We start from the raw sequence: 17,581 nt of genomic DNA on the forward strand, positions 1-17,581 counted from the left end.
CCTCTCAGGTTCATGAGCTAGGAGGTTCTCAGCCCTCTCAGGTTCATGTGTTATGAGGTTCTCAGCCCCTCTGAGGATCATGTTCTATGAGGGTCTCAGCCCTTCTGAGCTTCATCTTCTATGAGGTTCTCAGCCCCTCTCAGGTTCATGTTCTATGAGGTTCTCAGTTCCTCTGAGGTTCATGTTCTATGAGGTTCTCAGCCCCTCAAGGTTGATCTTCTATGAGGTTCTCAGCCCCTCTCAGGTTCATGTGCTATGAGGTTCTCAGCCCCTTTCAAGTTCATGTTCTATGAGGTTCTCAGCCCTTCTGAGGTTGATCTTCTATGAGGTTCTCAGCCCCTCTCAGGTTCATCTTCTATGAGGTTCTCAGCCCCTCTCAGGTTCATGTTCTATGAGGTTCTCAGGCCTTCTGAGGTTCATCTTCTATGAGGCTCTCAGCTCCTCTCAGGTTCATGTTCGATGAGGTTCTCACCCCTTCTGAGGTTCATGTTCTATGAGGTTCTCAGGGCCTCTCACTTTCATCTTCTATGAGGTTCTCAGCCCCTATCAGGTTTATGTTCTATGAGGTTCACAGCCCCTATCACCTTTATGTTCTATGAGGTTCTCAGCCCCTCTGAGGTTCATGTTCTATGAGGTTCTCAGCCCCTCTCAGGTTCATGTTCTATGAGGTTCCCAGCCCCTCTCAGGTTCATGTTCTATGAGGTTCACAGCCCCTCTCAGGTTCAAGTTCTATGAGGTTCTCAGCCCTCTCACGTTCATGAGCTAGGAGGTTCTCAGCCCTCTCAGGTTCATGTGTTATGAGGTTCTCAGACCCTCTGAGGATCATGTTGTTCTATGAGGGTCTCAGCCCTTCTGAGGTTCATCTTCTATGAGGTTCTCAGCCCCTCTCAGGTTCATGTTCTATGAGGTTCTCAGTTCCTCTGAGGTTCATGTTCTATGAGGTTCTCAGCCCCTCGAGGTTGATCTTCTATGAGGTTCTCAGCCCATCTCAGGTTCATGTGCTATGAGGTTCTCAGCCCCTTTCAGGTTCATGTTCTATGAGGTTCTCAGCCCCTCTGAGGTTCATATTCTATGAGGTTCCCAGCCCCTCTCAGGTTCATGTTCTATGAGATTCACAGCCCCTCTCAGGTTCATGTTCTATGAGGTTCTCAGCCCTCTCAGGTTCATGAGCTAGGAGGTTCTCAGCCCTCTCAGGTTCATGTGTTATGAGGTTCTCAGCCCCTCTGAGGATCATGTTCTATGAGGGTCTCAGCCCTTCTGAGCTTCATCTTCTATGAGGTTCTCAGCCCCTCTCAGGTTCATGTTCTATGAGGTTCTCAGTTCCTCTGAGGTTCATGTTCTATGAGGTTCTCAGCCCCTCAAGGTTGATCTTCTATGAGGTTCTCAGCCCCTCTCAGGTTCATGTGCTATGAGGTTCTCAGCCCCTTTCAAGTTCATGTTCTAAGAGGTTCTCAGCCCTTCTGAGGTTGATCTTCTATGAGGTTCTCAGCCCCTCTCAGGTTCATCTTCTATGAGGTTCTCAGCCCCTCTCAGGTTCATGTTCTATGAGGTTCTCAGGCCTTCTGAGGTTCATCTTCTATGAGGCTCTCAGCTCCTCTCAGGTTCATGTTCGATGAGGTTCTCACCCCTTCTGAGGTTCATGTTCTATGAGGTTCTCAGGGCCTCTCACTTTCATCTTCTATGAGGTTCTCAGCCCCTATCAGGTTTATGTTCTATGAGGTTCACAGCCCCTATCACCTTTATGTTCTATGAGGTTCTCAGCCCCTCTGAGGTTCATGTTCTATGAGGTTCTCAGCCCCTCTCAGGTTCATGTTCTATGAGGTTCCCAGCCCCTCTCAGGTTCATGTTCTATGAGGTTCACAGCCCCTCTCAGGTTCAAGTTCTATGAGGTTCTCAGCCCTCTCACGTTCATGAGCTAGGAGGTTCTCAGCCCTCTCAGGTTCATGTGTTATGAGGTTCTCAGACCCTCTGAGGATCATGTTGTTCTATGAGGGTCTCAGCCCTTCTGAGGTTCATCTTCTATGAGGTTCTCAGCCCCTCTCAGGTTCATGTTCTATGAGGTTCTCAGTTCCTCTGAGGTTCATGTTCTATGAGGTTCTCAGCCCCTCGAGGTTGATCTTCTATGAGGTTCTCAGCCCATCTCAGGTTCATGTGCTATGAGGTTCTCAGCCCCTTTCAGGTTCATGTTCTATGAGGTTCTCAGCCCTTCTGAGGTTCATCTTCTATGAGGTTCTCAGTCCCTCTAAGGTTCATGTTCTATGAGGTTCTCAGCCACTCTCAGGTTCATGTGCTCTCATCTTTTAGATGGATTGTGTTCATTTCTAGAATCTTTGCAAGTCCTGGGAGAGAGGTAGCAGAATAACAGAGCTGTACCTCCTTATGATCGGCACTGGAGAGTAATCTGAAGTGATCAAACACTTGAAGCGATAAGAACCCTCAAAGGTTCATGGACGCCTCCTCCTGATGGTAAGTCGGTGGCTATAGTTAAAGCTGAAATGGCTGAGTAGTCATTGAGCCGCATGCCAGATTTTCAAGTGCTCATTCATACAGGGATATTACGAGAGGGCTGTACTTTGAGCACTTTGATCCGATTTTTTAAAAAGGTGAAAGATTGAATTGAGGTTGTTATAGACTAATTTGCCTAATGGAAATAGGTGGGAATATCATCTCTTTGGGCAGAATTAAACCATATTGTGACTCCACTCACAAACCGGTTTCAAGAAGGGTTCAGATATACCTAATTCATCTCATCCTGCCTCGCATAGCACAACATAGCACAACAATATGCAAATGTCACCTTTATGTAGGGTTTGTAGACGGTTTTAGTGCATTTGATTGTGTTACCCTTGGCACACTCTGAGCTAAGGCATTAAGATGTGGCATTCCCTGCCTATGTTGAGGATTTCTCTAGGGAATGTACACAAAATCTATGTATTAATTAATCTTTTATAACGTACTTGAAACCGGAGACCATTCTCTAAGCGCAGGACCAGGATTGGAACCTGCGTTGCTCTGCGTTGTCTTGCAACCAAGATAAACGCATTGCCCCTGAACTAGCCTTGTGGCCCAGTATAGAGGTGTGTTTGAAGCAAAGTTGTCTGCATGCATCCTTCCTATGAAATCTCTCAATGGCCTTTTTTAAAAATGGTATTGTTTTTCACCCGAAATTGGGTGGCGAACATCTAGGGATTTAGTCTTCTGCCAACGATATTATGCAGTTTGACACTACTCCCACTGGTCTCCAAAGAGCATTCCATCAATGAAATGAGTACTCGAAATCTGAGAAATCAACGTTAAGACAAAGGTCATGATATTCTCACTAAAATTTAAATGTAGGCAGGGTTTATTGATAGCTTAAAGATTAACACGGCTGATGATTTTCCATATTTAGCCCTGTTGTTGAATTGGAAAATTGCATGGAAGCACCATTATCAAAATGGCAGAGGCGATAGAGATCAATGATGAATGGCCATGCCCAATTTGGGCATGTCACCAGGTCCTTAGTGGTTAAGCCATTTATAAGGGTATACGAGAGGAACATTTTTACGATGACCAATTTTTGGTGTTGCCAGGTGATTTGTATGCAATTGTATTTGCTTCAATAGGGAAAATTAAGGCATCCCGTATTTGGCGGGGCATGAGTGATGCCTACACTTATTCGTTTGATGCTCTATTGAGTTCACAAAGAGATGATTGATAGTGAGCCTCAGCACTCTGCGTAATATGTGAGAAAGGTAAAGGCTTGTAGAGCAGATGCTTCACTTTCTTTCGAGATAACTCTTGAAAATACAAACAGCAGCACAACCTCCATATTAAAGTACAGAGCATAAACTTTAAAAATATAGGGGTAGAACAACTAAAATCCTGTATAGCCAGAATCTTGAAATCCTTCCAAGATCAAGATAGCTGTGAAGTGATGTTAAAGAAATATCTTTTACAGATACAAACCCTGGTGGAACAAGAAGCTCCATTGAAAATACAAATGGCCAGAAAAAATAGTAAGTGGTTTAGTGAAGAGTTAATTAAACAAAAAATAGAAAAAAAGTGCTTTGGAAAGAAAATGGCACAAAAACCACTCTAAGGAAAATAAGGAAAATAAGGAAAATTGGAAGCAAGCAAACAAAAACTACAGGGAAAGCATAAGAGAAGCAAAGTCTAATTACTATAACAAGGAAATAGCAGCAGCAACAAACACCACTAGTAAAATATTTGAGATAATTAATAGTATCAAAAAACCCAAGATCCTCACACCACCATTTTCCCCATCAAAGGAAGACTGCGATATAGTTCAAAATGCCTTCGCAGCAAAAACACAAAAGGCAAGAAACCATATTATTAAGGCCAGAGAAATCTCAGGAAAGTCCATTCCAGAGAAAGTCTGTCCTAATCCGAGAGTCATAGACACTTTTAATTTCACACTAGTTTCTGAAAAAGAATTGCTGGGGGTATTGAATCATGTGAAACCAACCTTGTGCACTGAAAACATTCTGCCATCTAAAATTATACTACAAAACAAAGAAATCTTTGCTCCAGTTTTTGATAAAATAATGAATGCCTACTTTAAAGAAGGCTCAGTGCCCAAGGAGATTAAGAAAGTTACCATTACGCCACTCGTCACAAAGGCAGGTCTCGACCTTAAAGACCCGGGTAATCTTCATCCGATTACTAATTCCAATTTCATCCTCAAGATATTAGACAAGATAGCGACTAATCAACTACAGAAACACAGAGAAGACCAGGAATCTCTTCATCAACAACAATCAGGCTTCAGGGCTGTCCATAGTACGGAAACAGCCATGTTGGACCTGCAAAGCCATATGCTTCAGTTAGTTGATAGAGGCAAAACAGGGATGCTGATGCTACTTGATCTTAGCACAGCCTTTGATCTGGTAGATCATCAGCTCCTATTAAAAGCGTTAAGGAAAATAGCTGGGTGCTCCCCGGTTGCCCTGACTGGCTCACCTCCTTTCTAATGGAGCACCAGGCGAGAGTGCACTGGAGGGAAACGTTCTCTGAGGGCATATCAATTATCTTCGGTGTACCTCAGGGAGCAAGTTTATCTCCGTTGCTTTTTAATATTTACATGAGAAGCCTCTGCGACTTGTTGGATGACGTCAGCGGTTTCTTCAGGAAAACGACGCAGTACGCATAGTAAAGAGAGTAAAAACCAGGGAACACATAACAACGGCAAGGAAATCCCTGCACTAGCTAAGAGTTGAAGACAGAGTGAACTTTAAGTCAATGACCATTACACCCAGGTGCCTCCATGGAGACGCCCCCCGCTATTTCAAAAAACAATTTGTAAGATACACTCCCTTGAGACAGCTACGCTCAGCGGACAAAGGACTGCTCAATGTGCCAATATATAATCTTAAGGCAGGAATGGGTAGATCCTCCTCAGTGTGTGCCGCTCAACAGTGGAATAAACTACAGTCCACTATGCATTTGGAAGAGAATTATCTAACGTTTAGGAAATGCCTGAAGACATTCCTTTTCAAGTGATCGTACCAATTCAGGAAATATAGAGTCCGCCTGGAGGCTTAAAGCGTTTTATAATGTATGTCTAGTATTGTTATATGTTACAAGCGCCACGATGCCTGCGGGCTACTAGCGCAATACAAGCACACATAATATAACATGCAGACATAGATTCTCTTCTTGAGAATTTCTCCACTATGGCTTATGCAGCAGCAATATATCGCTTAAAAAGCTCAATAAAAAGATACAGGTAGTAAAACCACTCGAACGCACACAGGTAACTTAACTATGATAACTGACCTAAGGAAGCTAATATTGAATGACAAACCACAATGTTATTTAAACAATGGCCTCAGTAACGGGTTAGTGAAGCACAATTTTTACATAACTGGGATCCAAGACAAACATCCCTAGGTTCCTACATTTATGGTATGGTGCAGAGTTTGTATGTAATATCATACTTTTTTTCTTAAACAGTTTTTATTATTTTCAATGATAACAACAGTCAAAAAGAAATAAAAAGACCTCTCCAACAGTGTATGTCTTAATTACCAAGCATCAAACATCCTACCATAAAGTGGCCACTGTTTTCCCTATACCCTGCCCCCTTAACTCGAGCTTCGCTCTCCCGCGCCCTCCACTTTAGTATCTTTTAGAGGTTCCTCTTCCTCTGTATCCCCAGAGGAGTCTTGTTCATTTGGCCCGCCTCGGGTAAACCCATACAGTGAGGCTACTAGGTGTCTCTAGGCCATCAGAATTTCCATTTCTTCCTCTCCCCCCTACTAATCGCTTCATACCATACTGCTGTTTCCACCTCTGCCCATTTTTGGAGATCCTGCCACCACACCTCTATCTTGGGCCTTTGGCTTGTCTTCCAGCCCAAGGCTATTCTACGCTTGGCTAGTATGTAAACCAGGTCCTTAAATTTACTTACATGTTTCAGGTTGTGAGGTCTTTTGAAGCTCCCGACCATACATGCCCACACTGATTCCACATCCAACTTTATTCCTTTCTCGGACAATCGATGGGCGATTTCTCCGCATAATTTTCCTATCTCCGGGCATGCCCAGAACATGTGTACCATCCTGGCATTCTCCTCCCCACATATAGGGCATGTTTATATTCCTGCGCTCTTAAATCTGGCAATCCTCTGGGGGGTCATATATGCCCTGTGAGTTACATATAATTGGATCATCTGCAACCTCGCATTCCTGGACACTTTTTTGTGATATCCCTGGGCCCTTTCCCACAGTCCATCATGCATGGGTGCTCCCACTTCTTCCTCCCAGTCCTGTCTCAATTGCCCACCCTGGACATTAAAAGTTCATAAATTCGGGAGACTTTGTGTCCCCCCTCCGAGATATCATAGATTGTTTCTATGGCTTTGTCGGGTTGCTCTTCGAGCGTTGTTCCAAGCCATAATTGCCTCACCCGTCGTACCACTCTGGTGTAGGTAATGTGTTGCCCCGGGTGCAGTTTGGTTTCATCTATCAGCGCCTCGAGTTCTATGGCCTTCCCCTCTTGCCACAGGTCTCCCAGTGTAGCGATGCCCACCGGTTCCCAGTGTGTGCAGATCGTCTTTCTTAGTTGTTCATCCACCCCCAATAGTGCCACTAGCTGCATCTCCGGGGAACATGGAGTCGGGTTATCCATGGCCCGAGAAGCCTAGCGCCATACCCACCATCCCAGTTTCAGCAAAAACAGGGCACATTCAGACCGTAGCAGTCTAGACTCAGCTGTGGGATCGTCTGTCAGTCATTTAGCCACATACTGTAATTGGCTATCCAGGTAGAAGAGCTCAAAGTTCGGCAATTTTGTACCCCCTCTATCGTATATATTCTTCAGTTTCCATAAGGCTATCCTGTTCCTAGTGTTATGCCATATGAAACCTCTGCATAAGCTCTGTAATTCCCCAAAGAATTGCTTGGGTATCATATAGGGGATGTTCACAAAAAAGTGTAGCAGCCTGGGTAATTCTACCATCTTCAACAGTGCCACCCTCCCTACCATGGCCAGGGGGAGCTTCGCCCAGAATCTCATGCTCTTGTCCAAATTAACCACTGCCCTCTCTGTGTTGTGTGTGTTCATCTTCCACCTTGTGATAAATATCTACACCCAAGTACCTGAAGGTACTAGTCTTCCAGGGTATCTGCAACACTGGTAGGTTCTCCTGTGGGATTCCCTTATATCTACCCAGGGGGAACAAGCTCGACTACATGGGGTTTACTGCTATCCCAGAGTGCGACGGAAATCGCTCCAACACTTCCAAGACATATTGCAAGTTTTCCTCTGGGTATCTCAGGTATAGCAGTATGTCGTCAGCATACAGTGAAATAAGGCACGGACCCCCCTTAGTATACATTCCCACAGTTTTGTATTGCTGTTGAGGTATATCACCAGGGGTTCTAATGCGAGGATGTACAGCATCGGGAACCAAGGGCATCCCTGTCTGGTGACCCTGCCAAGCTGCCATTTGTCTGAAATAATCGCCCGTCTTGACTCTGGCCAGTGAGGAGCTATACAACAATTCTACAAACAGCAGCAAGATCCTTCTTCTCCTTCTGGAAGTCCCACAATTCGTATAGTGTTTCTTCGTGCACGTCCTTCGGCTTGCTCGGCCCTGTTTTCCAGATTTCTCACTTGTTATCACAATGTGTGGGTCTCCGAGGTGTGCGACGTGCAGGCAGCTGTGTTTGTCTTCCCTTCTTTCTCCAGTTCGCTTATGCGTTCTGCTATAGTCCTTGCGTCCTGTCTCAGGAGGTTAAAGTCCACTTGTACTGCATCGATTTTGAATTCCAGCGTCTCTTTGAGTGTAGCAGCCTCCAGTTTAGTTTCCCACGCCACCTTCTAGTCTGCAATGGCCTCTAGGATCTGCCGGTCACCCCGTGCTAGCGATGCGTCCATCTGAGCATTTCTTTCTTTATTCCTGGCCCCCTCCGTTAGTTGGAGTGTTTTTGTGAAGTCCTCCATCATAGACTGTTTCCCCTTCGTCTTGGTCTGCTTGGATGCCATTCCGGTATATCCCTCCTTTGCATTTCCAGGTAAGTGGGGCCTGGGTATCCGGATTGCGCTTACTCGCTCCTGTCCGGCGCTAGGCTCAGTTTGGGGGCTACTCACTGTGTCGTGTTGTCGGGGGGCCAAGCGCTTTCCTCAGGGTGTAGGTTCCTTAGGTAGCTATTGTTCTCCTGGGTCCCAATTGGGCGGTGCATTTTATTACACACACTCACTCACACTCTCTTCACCGATGTCGGTAGTTGCCCATGCAATTTTCCCCCGAGGGCGTTAATCTGTTTGGCTTCCCTATGAGTGTGTGCCGGCTTTGGTCCCCTCTATCTATCCCACAGTGTCTCTTTTGCCCAGTCCATGCCTGCCCCTCTGTATAAAGCGCCGTCCGTGTCATATCCGGATGCCCCTGCACTTCTGCCCCCCCCCAGGTGATGGTCCCCCTTGATCTTGCACTGTGTAGTACTGCCCGGTTCAGTGTGTCTTATTTGTAGCTTGCAATGTGGGCAGCCTCTGTCACTCTTCTGAGTACCTGCGCCGCTAATTTGTGCTTTTGCATGTGTCTTTTTCAGCGCTGCCCGGGTAGAAATGTCTTATTGTGCTACAGTGTTTCTCCCTCCCGTCTGTGTGGCAGTGCGCTTCTTATGGTGCATAACTTGCAGGCGGGTCGCGCTACCCGTGTTCCATCACGTGTGGACCTTTAGCTGTTTGGCTCTGTAACTTTGTCAATATTCGCGGCCAGTCCGTGGGCGCTCCGGGGGCCTTAACCGGTGCATCCATCATCTGCGCTGCTTTTACTGATCTCCGCCCTGCGAGCGGCTCCGTCCACTGCTTGTGCCCTAGGTGTTCTTTAGTTCGGCCGGACGTCAGTGGAAACCGGCAACCAGGTTTCAAAATCAAGTCCTTCATTACTGCTGTGCATTGTTCAGCAATCTTCCCTTATACACAAGTCTCTGTCTCTGTGGGCGGACCACACTTGGAACTGGATGTTAGCCTGTTGATACGGAGTAATGGAACTTGCATCCCGTAGCCGCTTGTTTTAGCCCTGTGGGTGTGCCAAAGGCAGAACCTAGAGGGAACCAGCCTTTCGCTCACCTTTTTCTTTCCGGCTCCAAGCTTGTAACAATGTAGCGGCCTTCGTTGTACAGGCATACCACACTGAGAACTGGATGTTAGCATATTAGTACTGAACAATGCAACTTACGCCCCATACCCGTTTCTCCCCGCATTGTGGGTGTGCTGAGGACGGACCCTAGAGGGAACCACCTTTCACTTCAATTTGTTTCGTTCAGGCCCAAAGCTTGCAATACTGTGGCAGGCGTCTTAGGATATGAGGCTCCCCAGTGTGGGCAGATCACAGCGGAAACACTCAGCTCCTCGCCTTCCGCACGTTCTGCAGCTATTGAACCCTACGCAACATGTCCTGTCAGCTCAGGCCAGACCACCGCCAGAACACCGTCAGAACCAGGCCCAGTGCGTGCTGCAATTTGATTTTCGATGATACTGCTCCACCGTCCAGTGTTTCTATGTCGATTACTTGCCCCTTTGTTCTGCGCTGTTGGTCGCGTCTCTGTACAGGCGCACAGGTCTTCTCACCGTGTTAATCGGAGTCGGCACACATTAGCATCCAACGTGCCTTTCCTTCCGTGCGCGTCTGGTCTTGCTGACAGGCCCTTTCCAATGTCAAATCTTCCGATTATTCATGCAGGACTCGAGACCCCGGATCCTTTGTGTGATGAAGCGGCCATTTTGGCTGGGGTTCTCCCGAGCGTTACTTTTCTTTCGTTCAGGATAACTTCCCCAGCATGGTTCGGATTCAACTACTGTTTAGCACGATACACGCCGCTTGCATTCCTATGCGCGTGCCTGTTTTCAGAGTGAATATTCTGCAGCTTAGACAGCAGGTTTTCTCAGGATAATTATCGGATCTTCGGGAGGTCCAGAGCAGCCCAGCCTCCAACATGGCCAGTTAGCCACGCACCCATGTCATATAATACTTGTGTGTAAAAGGTGGTGAAACGAAAGGCATACTTAGGTTGAATAGGCCATTCCTTGAGGGGCAGCAATGTCGTTTAGTGCCTGCAGGAATTAGTTTCTTCTGACAGAATTTTACCAATATGGCGTGCATACATTTGATGACATTTGTTGAAGGGTTCAATAGTGTTTCGTTAAGCTAGGTGAGTGGAAGACTACATTCTATATTTTAGAAGCTTGTTAGAAGCTTGTTAAACTAGAAAGATGAGAGACTTCCTTTCTCATATCATCTTGATGTATTGGAATATATAGTGTATCGACAGGGTTGCATCTGCCTGTGTTTTTTAGGGACTAAAGTTCATTGTACAATGAAACACCTTTGATAGATCAATTAAGACGCATATCAAATCTGAGGGGCCAACAGATGTGTGCCATTATTAATAAGGTGGTTAATAAGGGCTATGTGTACCTTTGGAAGGTTACTACAGCAAATAGGTGTGCCTTGTTTTCAAGCACAATGTACTTTATACCTGATATTTGAATATCAGCTAAGATTTGTTTGATCAATGATGGTTCATGATTTTAGACCCTGAATATTGAACTTGCTATTAAATAAGGGTTGCAATATATGTTTTGCATTTGAGGTAATTGCTCCTCGTACATTTTACAAAGAGATCACAAACAGCACTCTATTGCTTATCTGGATGTTTTATCAGAATTTGTTTGTGGATCATAGACATTGATTGTATGTTTTTTTAAACTTTGATCAAGCAAAAATAAACGTAAACTTGAAGCTTCAAGTGCTTTTCAGATCTTAAGCTTCTCAGAGTTTCAAATATATTCAAGTTCTCAGCAATTCCCAGGTTGAAGTGCTCCCCGATTCTCAGCGCATCTGAGGTTCAAATGCTTCTTAGGCACTCAGCACCACTCAGATTCAGTCCTCCACAGCGACTCTTCAAACCTCCTTCTTTCTAAAACTGTTGACGGCTCTCAGTATATGGTTGTGAGGCTTCTTCTTTATGTATCTGACTCGTCCCTTAATTCAGCCCACCCACCCTCTTGGGATAGGTCAGGCTCCTTTCCTTCTTCCACTCTTGTCAGGCTTTTTCAAATTAGTTTACCCCCTGTACATCTGAAAAGGTGCATTACCACCAGAAGTTGCACAACATGCCACAGTAATCTTGTTTTCTCCTTTCGGCTTCTCCATTCAGGGGAAGTCTGCAAGACTGACACTCTGCAAACTTCATCGACTAAGTGGCAGAAAAGAAACACTGTCACTTGTGGACTAGCAAATGCCTTAGCTCTGCTAGTAATCCCAATCACTTCCCTCCAGCGTAGGCCTGGGTGATATGATATGATGTGGCATTTATAACGTGTCTGTACACAAGTGTTTCTAGGAGTGAAGTGCTTGTTGACAGACGTGGCCAATATGCTGCTATAGGTCTGTGGATCTTTCTGGCTACATCTTAAGTTCATAGGCCCTGAGTCACTTTGTAACACCAGTTTGTGCTGTTCACCACAAAACCTGCCAAAACAACATTATAACATGCATTTGAAAAGTACTATCATCTAGCATCCCCCATCCGACTGGCCTCTCTGGTAAGTTGAATCCGCACCTCTGAAGGACCCAGGATCTTCCTGATGCCCTCTCTAAGAGAAGGGAGAGTAACTGCAGCCCAGCGAGTGTCATAAAGTGTAGAGAACGGTAAAAAGTGCTGCTTATGCAGATAACTGAATGACTAGCCCTGTCTCTGCACACAAAGATTCAGCCTCCTGCATCTCCTTTGCGTGTCTGTAGCTTCTCTTGTTATATCGGGTTCTGCTTTTTCCTGGTTCTATTCTTCTCTCTCATCGATCATACTTTTTTTCTATCGCCTTCAACTCTCCCTTTTCATTGTCCTTATGCTTTGGTGCTTCACAAACTCCATCTATGGCTCTTTATAATTATGTATTTATTTGGCGTGTAAAGGTAAGGCATATATGGCTAAGGCCTTGCTTTTATGCCTTGTAAAATGACCACCTATGTGTATGGCCAATGCTGTTATGCTAGGCTATGATGTAATATTCCATGCTTAGATGTTATTATTTTTTTTTGGTAATGGCTTTAACCAATGTTTGTAGGCCTTACTATCCTGCGTATTGGTTGTTTGTTTATTTATTTATAAAGCGCTCCTCACCCGTAGGTATCTGGGCGCATTACAAGACTATGCAGTTTCTTAGTTGCAATACAAGAGGATTACAGGTTATGATATAGTACAGTATAATACAAAGGTTTACAGGTTATAATACAGTGCAATAAAGTACATGGCAAGAGCAATCAAGAGCTATTGTTGACAGTTAAAATACAGTAATATACAGTAATATACAGGGCTACAGAGATGGCGCTAAAGCTTTTTTTTCTGGTTGTGGACAACTAACAAGGTGGGCGGTCTTTGGAGGTGAGCCAAAGTTTGATGTTCTTCCTAAATGTGTAGAAGGATTAGTCAGTTCTTAGGGTGGTGGATAGGGAGTTCCAAAGTTGGGCAGTCATGACAGGAAAGCTGCTGCCATCTGCTTTCTTCGGTTTGATCCTGGGGACTCTAAGGCAACCTGAATTAGTGGTTTTAGTGGGTCGACATGGGTGGTTCTTGATAAATTTTTCGGTGAGGTACTTGGGAGCTGCGTTATTAAGGCATTTGTGAGTCAAGGAGGCTGTTTTGAGTTGAATTCTGTCTTTGATGGATAACCAATTATTGTCACGTCTAAACATTGAAATGTGTTGTCTTCTAGAGATGCCTAGGGCTGTTCTAAGTGCGTTGTTCTGAAGATTCTGGAGTTTGTTGATGATGTATTTGTTGGCTCCTATGTACAGGGCATTGCAATAGTCAATTTTAGAAAGAATTAGAGCTCTAGCCAGTGTAATGCAGCTTGCTGTGGAGAGAAACGGTTTACAGGCGTGGGTCAGCTTACATGTGTAAACTGTCACCGAAACTGTGGCACTAACTTGTTTATGCAGACTTAGGGAGGAGTCTAAATAGAAACCCAGGGTTTTTACCTCTTTAGCAACCTTGATATCATTGCCATCAATGTTGAAAGAGAGATATTGATTGCCCATTTTCTTCTGGTTGGAGTGGGTGGCTAGGAGTAGCAGCTCAGTCGTCTCATCATTCAGACACAGATCGTGTGGGGTCATCCAAGCCTGAATGATGAGATAGATTTTGTTGACCAGAGCTAGATCCTTCCTGTAGTTGCTGTCAGAGGTATGAGGATCTGGGTGTCATCTACATAGTTAGTGTAGGTGACACCTAGATAGTCTAGGTTATCAAACAGTGGTTTGGTGAACACATTGTACATGGTGGGCGAAACGCATGATCCTTGTGGGACTCCACAAGTTATGGGGATAGGATCAGCTGCTGCCGATGATGAAAAAAACTTTCATTGATCTGTTGCTTAGGAAAGATTGGATCCATGCCGTTGCTTCTTCCGAGAAATGGGCCACTGATGATAGGTGTTTGCAGAGCACCTTATGATCGACCAGGTCAAACGCGGCTGACAGATCCAGCAGAAGCAAGAGGGCAGGTTTTCCTTTGTCTTTCAGGTCATCAATCTGGATCTTCAGGTCAATCAGGACTGTTTCGGTGCCATGTTGGGGTCTGAAGCCAGATTGTTGGAGTCCTAGTAGATTATTGGTTCCTAAGTAGGATTGTATTTGTATATATGCTGCTTTATCAATGATCTTTAATAGAAAGGGGACTGTTGTTATGGGTCTAAAGTTGGTGGGGATACTCGGGTCTAGAGAAGGTTTCTTTAGAAGTGGGAGTACCCATGAGTTTTTTAGATTGGTGGGGACTGTGAATGTGCGGTAGGATGAATTGATGAGCGTGGCGATAAAGGGGGCTAGTTCGCTGGCAACTTCTTCAATAGTTGATGCAGGACAGGCATCTCCTTGGCAATTAGAGGTTTTAAGTGAAGCTATGATGGTTTCCATTTCTGGGGTGGATACTTGGGTACATTTAAATCATTAGGGTGGTTCAGGACGGTTGGGACAAGATTTCAAGTTGTTTTCTTGAGTTTCTTGGGTTGGGGGGTTGTTTTTTTTGGGCGGTTATTTTATTCTGGAGAAGAGCGATCTTGCTAGCTAATGCATCTTGTATCTTGGTGCACCAAGTTTTGTCTTTGATACAGTTGCCTATTGGAGGGATGGGAGATTTCAGTTCTCTTAATATGCTAAAGAGTTCTCTGGTACATGAACTGGCTTTATCAATCCTGTTGTTGTAGGTGTCTGGTTTAGCTGAGAGAATTTCTGTTTTGTAGTTGGCAGTGAATTTGAGAAGTTTATCTTTGTTTGCTAGGGTGTGATTGTTTTTCCAAGTTGTTTCCAATTTTATTTTCTCCATACATAGGGATGTGAATTTGGCTGTAAATCAACAGTTTAAGTGTGCTTTAGGTTTGCCTTTGCGCAATTTAAGAGGTGCACATTTTTCTAGAGCTGATGTGATAGTATTATTGTAGAGATCCACTAGTTGTGCCGGATCGGAGGAGGCAGCTAAGTGATTGAGCAAGGGTTGGAAAAGAGTTTTGAGATTGTCCACTGTACTATTTCTTTTATTTCGGGTCTGGTTGGGCGGAGCAATAAGGTTTTGTTTGTTCTGAGGTGTACAGTCTAGAATAGTAAAGGTGAGTAGGGAGTGGTTAGTCCAAGGGTATGGTTCAATGGAGGTAATGGAAGTTACGCAATTAAGGTCAGCAACCCAGTCTAGGGTTCCTCCTTTGTCATGTGTGGGGAGAAGAACTCTTTGTGTGAGGCCTAGCTCAGTGAAGGAGTTTGCCAGAGTCATGGCAAGTCGGTCATTGGAGTCATTGAAACCTAGGTTGAAATCACCTAATATAAGGATTTGTGAGGAGGGTTTAGTATTGATGGAGAGTAGAGTGATGATATCTTCCTCAAAGGAGACTATGGGTCCAGGGGGTCTGTCGATCAGGTGCATTGTTATAGTGCATGAAATAGTGAGAGGAAGTTTGATTGTTATCAGTTCACATGAGTTGATCGGAGAGTGTGGGATTGCTCTGAGTCCCAGATTTGATTTGGCGATAAAGGCAATTCCGCCGCCTTTAGATGATTCTCTGTTGGATCTGAGGACTGTGTAGTTGCCCAGAGTAGCAATAAGGAGAAAGCGGCCTGCCGCAGCATGCAGGCAGGTTTGCGTTATTGCTATGAAGTCCATTTTTCTTTATCAATGATTAGGTCAACAATGTCAGCAGCATGTGCAAACAAGGATCTGGCATTGATCAGTGTGCCACTGATAGATGCAGGATTGTTATTTTGGTCAATGATGACAAGGGTAGAGACTGTCGGTCTGGCTTTTGTCCCCTGTGGTAGGCTATCGGTGTGGGTTAGGCCAGGTGGTATAGTATACAATTTGCCTAGTCTAGTGCCAAGTCTAATGTTCCTGCTTGCTGTGGGGCAGGGGCAGTTTGGTACCGGTCTGGGGGAGACTTCCTGAGACGTTAGGGTATAGTTCAGTCTGCTAGTAGTAGTGCCTGGTGGGTTAGCATGAGGGTTATTAAGGTAGTTAGAGGTGATGTAGTCTGGAGGAGGAGTGTGGCTCTGACGGTCAATGGTTCTAGTGGTGGTAGGGTAGGCTTGATCTGGTCTGGGAAAAAGGGTAGCAGAAACAGGGTAGGCTTAATCCAGTTTACATTCTTTGCAAGGGTAGGCATTGTGACTGGAATTCTGTGTGTAAGGGTTGGTGTCTTGGCTAGTGAGAGCTAGGACTTAGATTGGTTGGCTACAGTGCCTGAAAGGAGAATGGTATTTAGGCTGATCTGAAGTATAGCAATAAGGGTGGTGGAAGTGGCATGCATTGTTAGAGGCATCAATGTGAATCAATGCAGGTCATAGATAATAGATGCATAAAGTGTCACGTTGGCCTTCCCGAGGTTAAGCACTCAAGGCTGCTGAAAATCCCACTGGACTAGGCATTAGAGTGTAGGTTACTCAATGTCACACTGGGCTAAATGTGAATCACAGGGTCTTGCAGAAACATAAGGCAAAATCACAGTGGGCTGAATGTGAGTCACAGTGTGTTACAGATTACATATGGCAAAATCACAATGGGCTAAATGAGAATCAGAGTCGTTGCAAAGACATATGGCAAAATCCCACTGGGCTAAATGAGAATCACAGTCGTTGCAAAGACATATGGCAAAATCACAATGGGCTAAATGAGAATCACAGTCGTTGCAAAGACATATGGCAAAATCACAATGGGCTAAATGAGAATCACAGTCGTTGCAAAGACATATGGCAAAATTACAATGGGCTCAATGTGAGTCAGGTTATGGCAAAATCACAATGCAAGTTTGCTATTCTATGGAAACCTAAGCTATATTCTTTCATTATGACATGTTTTGTTATGCTATCTTACGCTGCCACCTCATGTCATATCACATTATGTTTTGCTATGGTTATTTGATGTTATGTAAACAAAGAGAGTGTGAGCACCACCTAATACGTTTCAGCAACTTACTTATGTTAGTTTATGTTTATTGGGAGCACAACAGTATAATACCAAATGGCACAATATAGGTACATGCAAACACAATACATACACGGACTAAACATAATTTCTTTGGCCCTTATATTTTTGTTATCAGAGATGCTTACGTGTGTTCTTCTACTGGTGGCAAGTACGATTGCTAGTCAATACATATCTATTGTAGCTGTATTTCTAGTAACGTTATATCTGAATTCCTAGCGCATTTACTAGTATATCTTTTGTGTTTTATGTTTTTTACAGACTTTGCCTGTTGATGGACGTTATGTCCGTAATGCTTGGGCCATGTTCATTTCTGATTCCTTTAATTTCATTGGGAAGAGTTCTTTTGTACATTAAAGCATCGGATCATCAAACAACACATGGAATAGTGATTACTATACCACTAGCAAGCACACAGTACTAAGGCAATTATTATTTATACTATGCTAGGTAACATTATCTGATGTTGGTTATGTATGGCAATGTGCAATGTATATATTCACTGAAATTAATGATTGTTCAAAAACCAGATGCAATATCAACTGACTTAGCATGCAGACATAATGCACGGTAGCATTATAACTGACTGGGACTTTCTTCCTTATGAC

General features: G+C 44.4%; 1 protein-coding gene across 1 annotated transcript in view; it reads right to left on the reverse strand.

The window, feature by feature from the left end:
- Positions 1-17,581, reverse strand: part of RASAL3 (RAS protein activator like 3) — a 556,797-nt gene that overhangs the window by 158,596 nt on the left and 380,620 nt on the right. The window lies entirely within an intron of this gene.

The sequence above is a fragment of the Ambystoma mexicanum genome, chromosome 3q (genome assembly GCF_040938575.1).
Source record: "Ambystoma mexicanum isolate Mex_15411 chromosome 3q, UKY_AmexF1_1, whole genome shotgun sequence".
Classification (NCBI taxonomy): Eukaryota; Metazoa; Chordata; class Amphibia; order Caudata; family Ambystomatidae; genus Ambystoma; species Ambystoma mexicanum.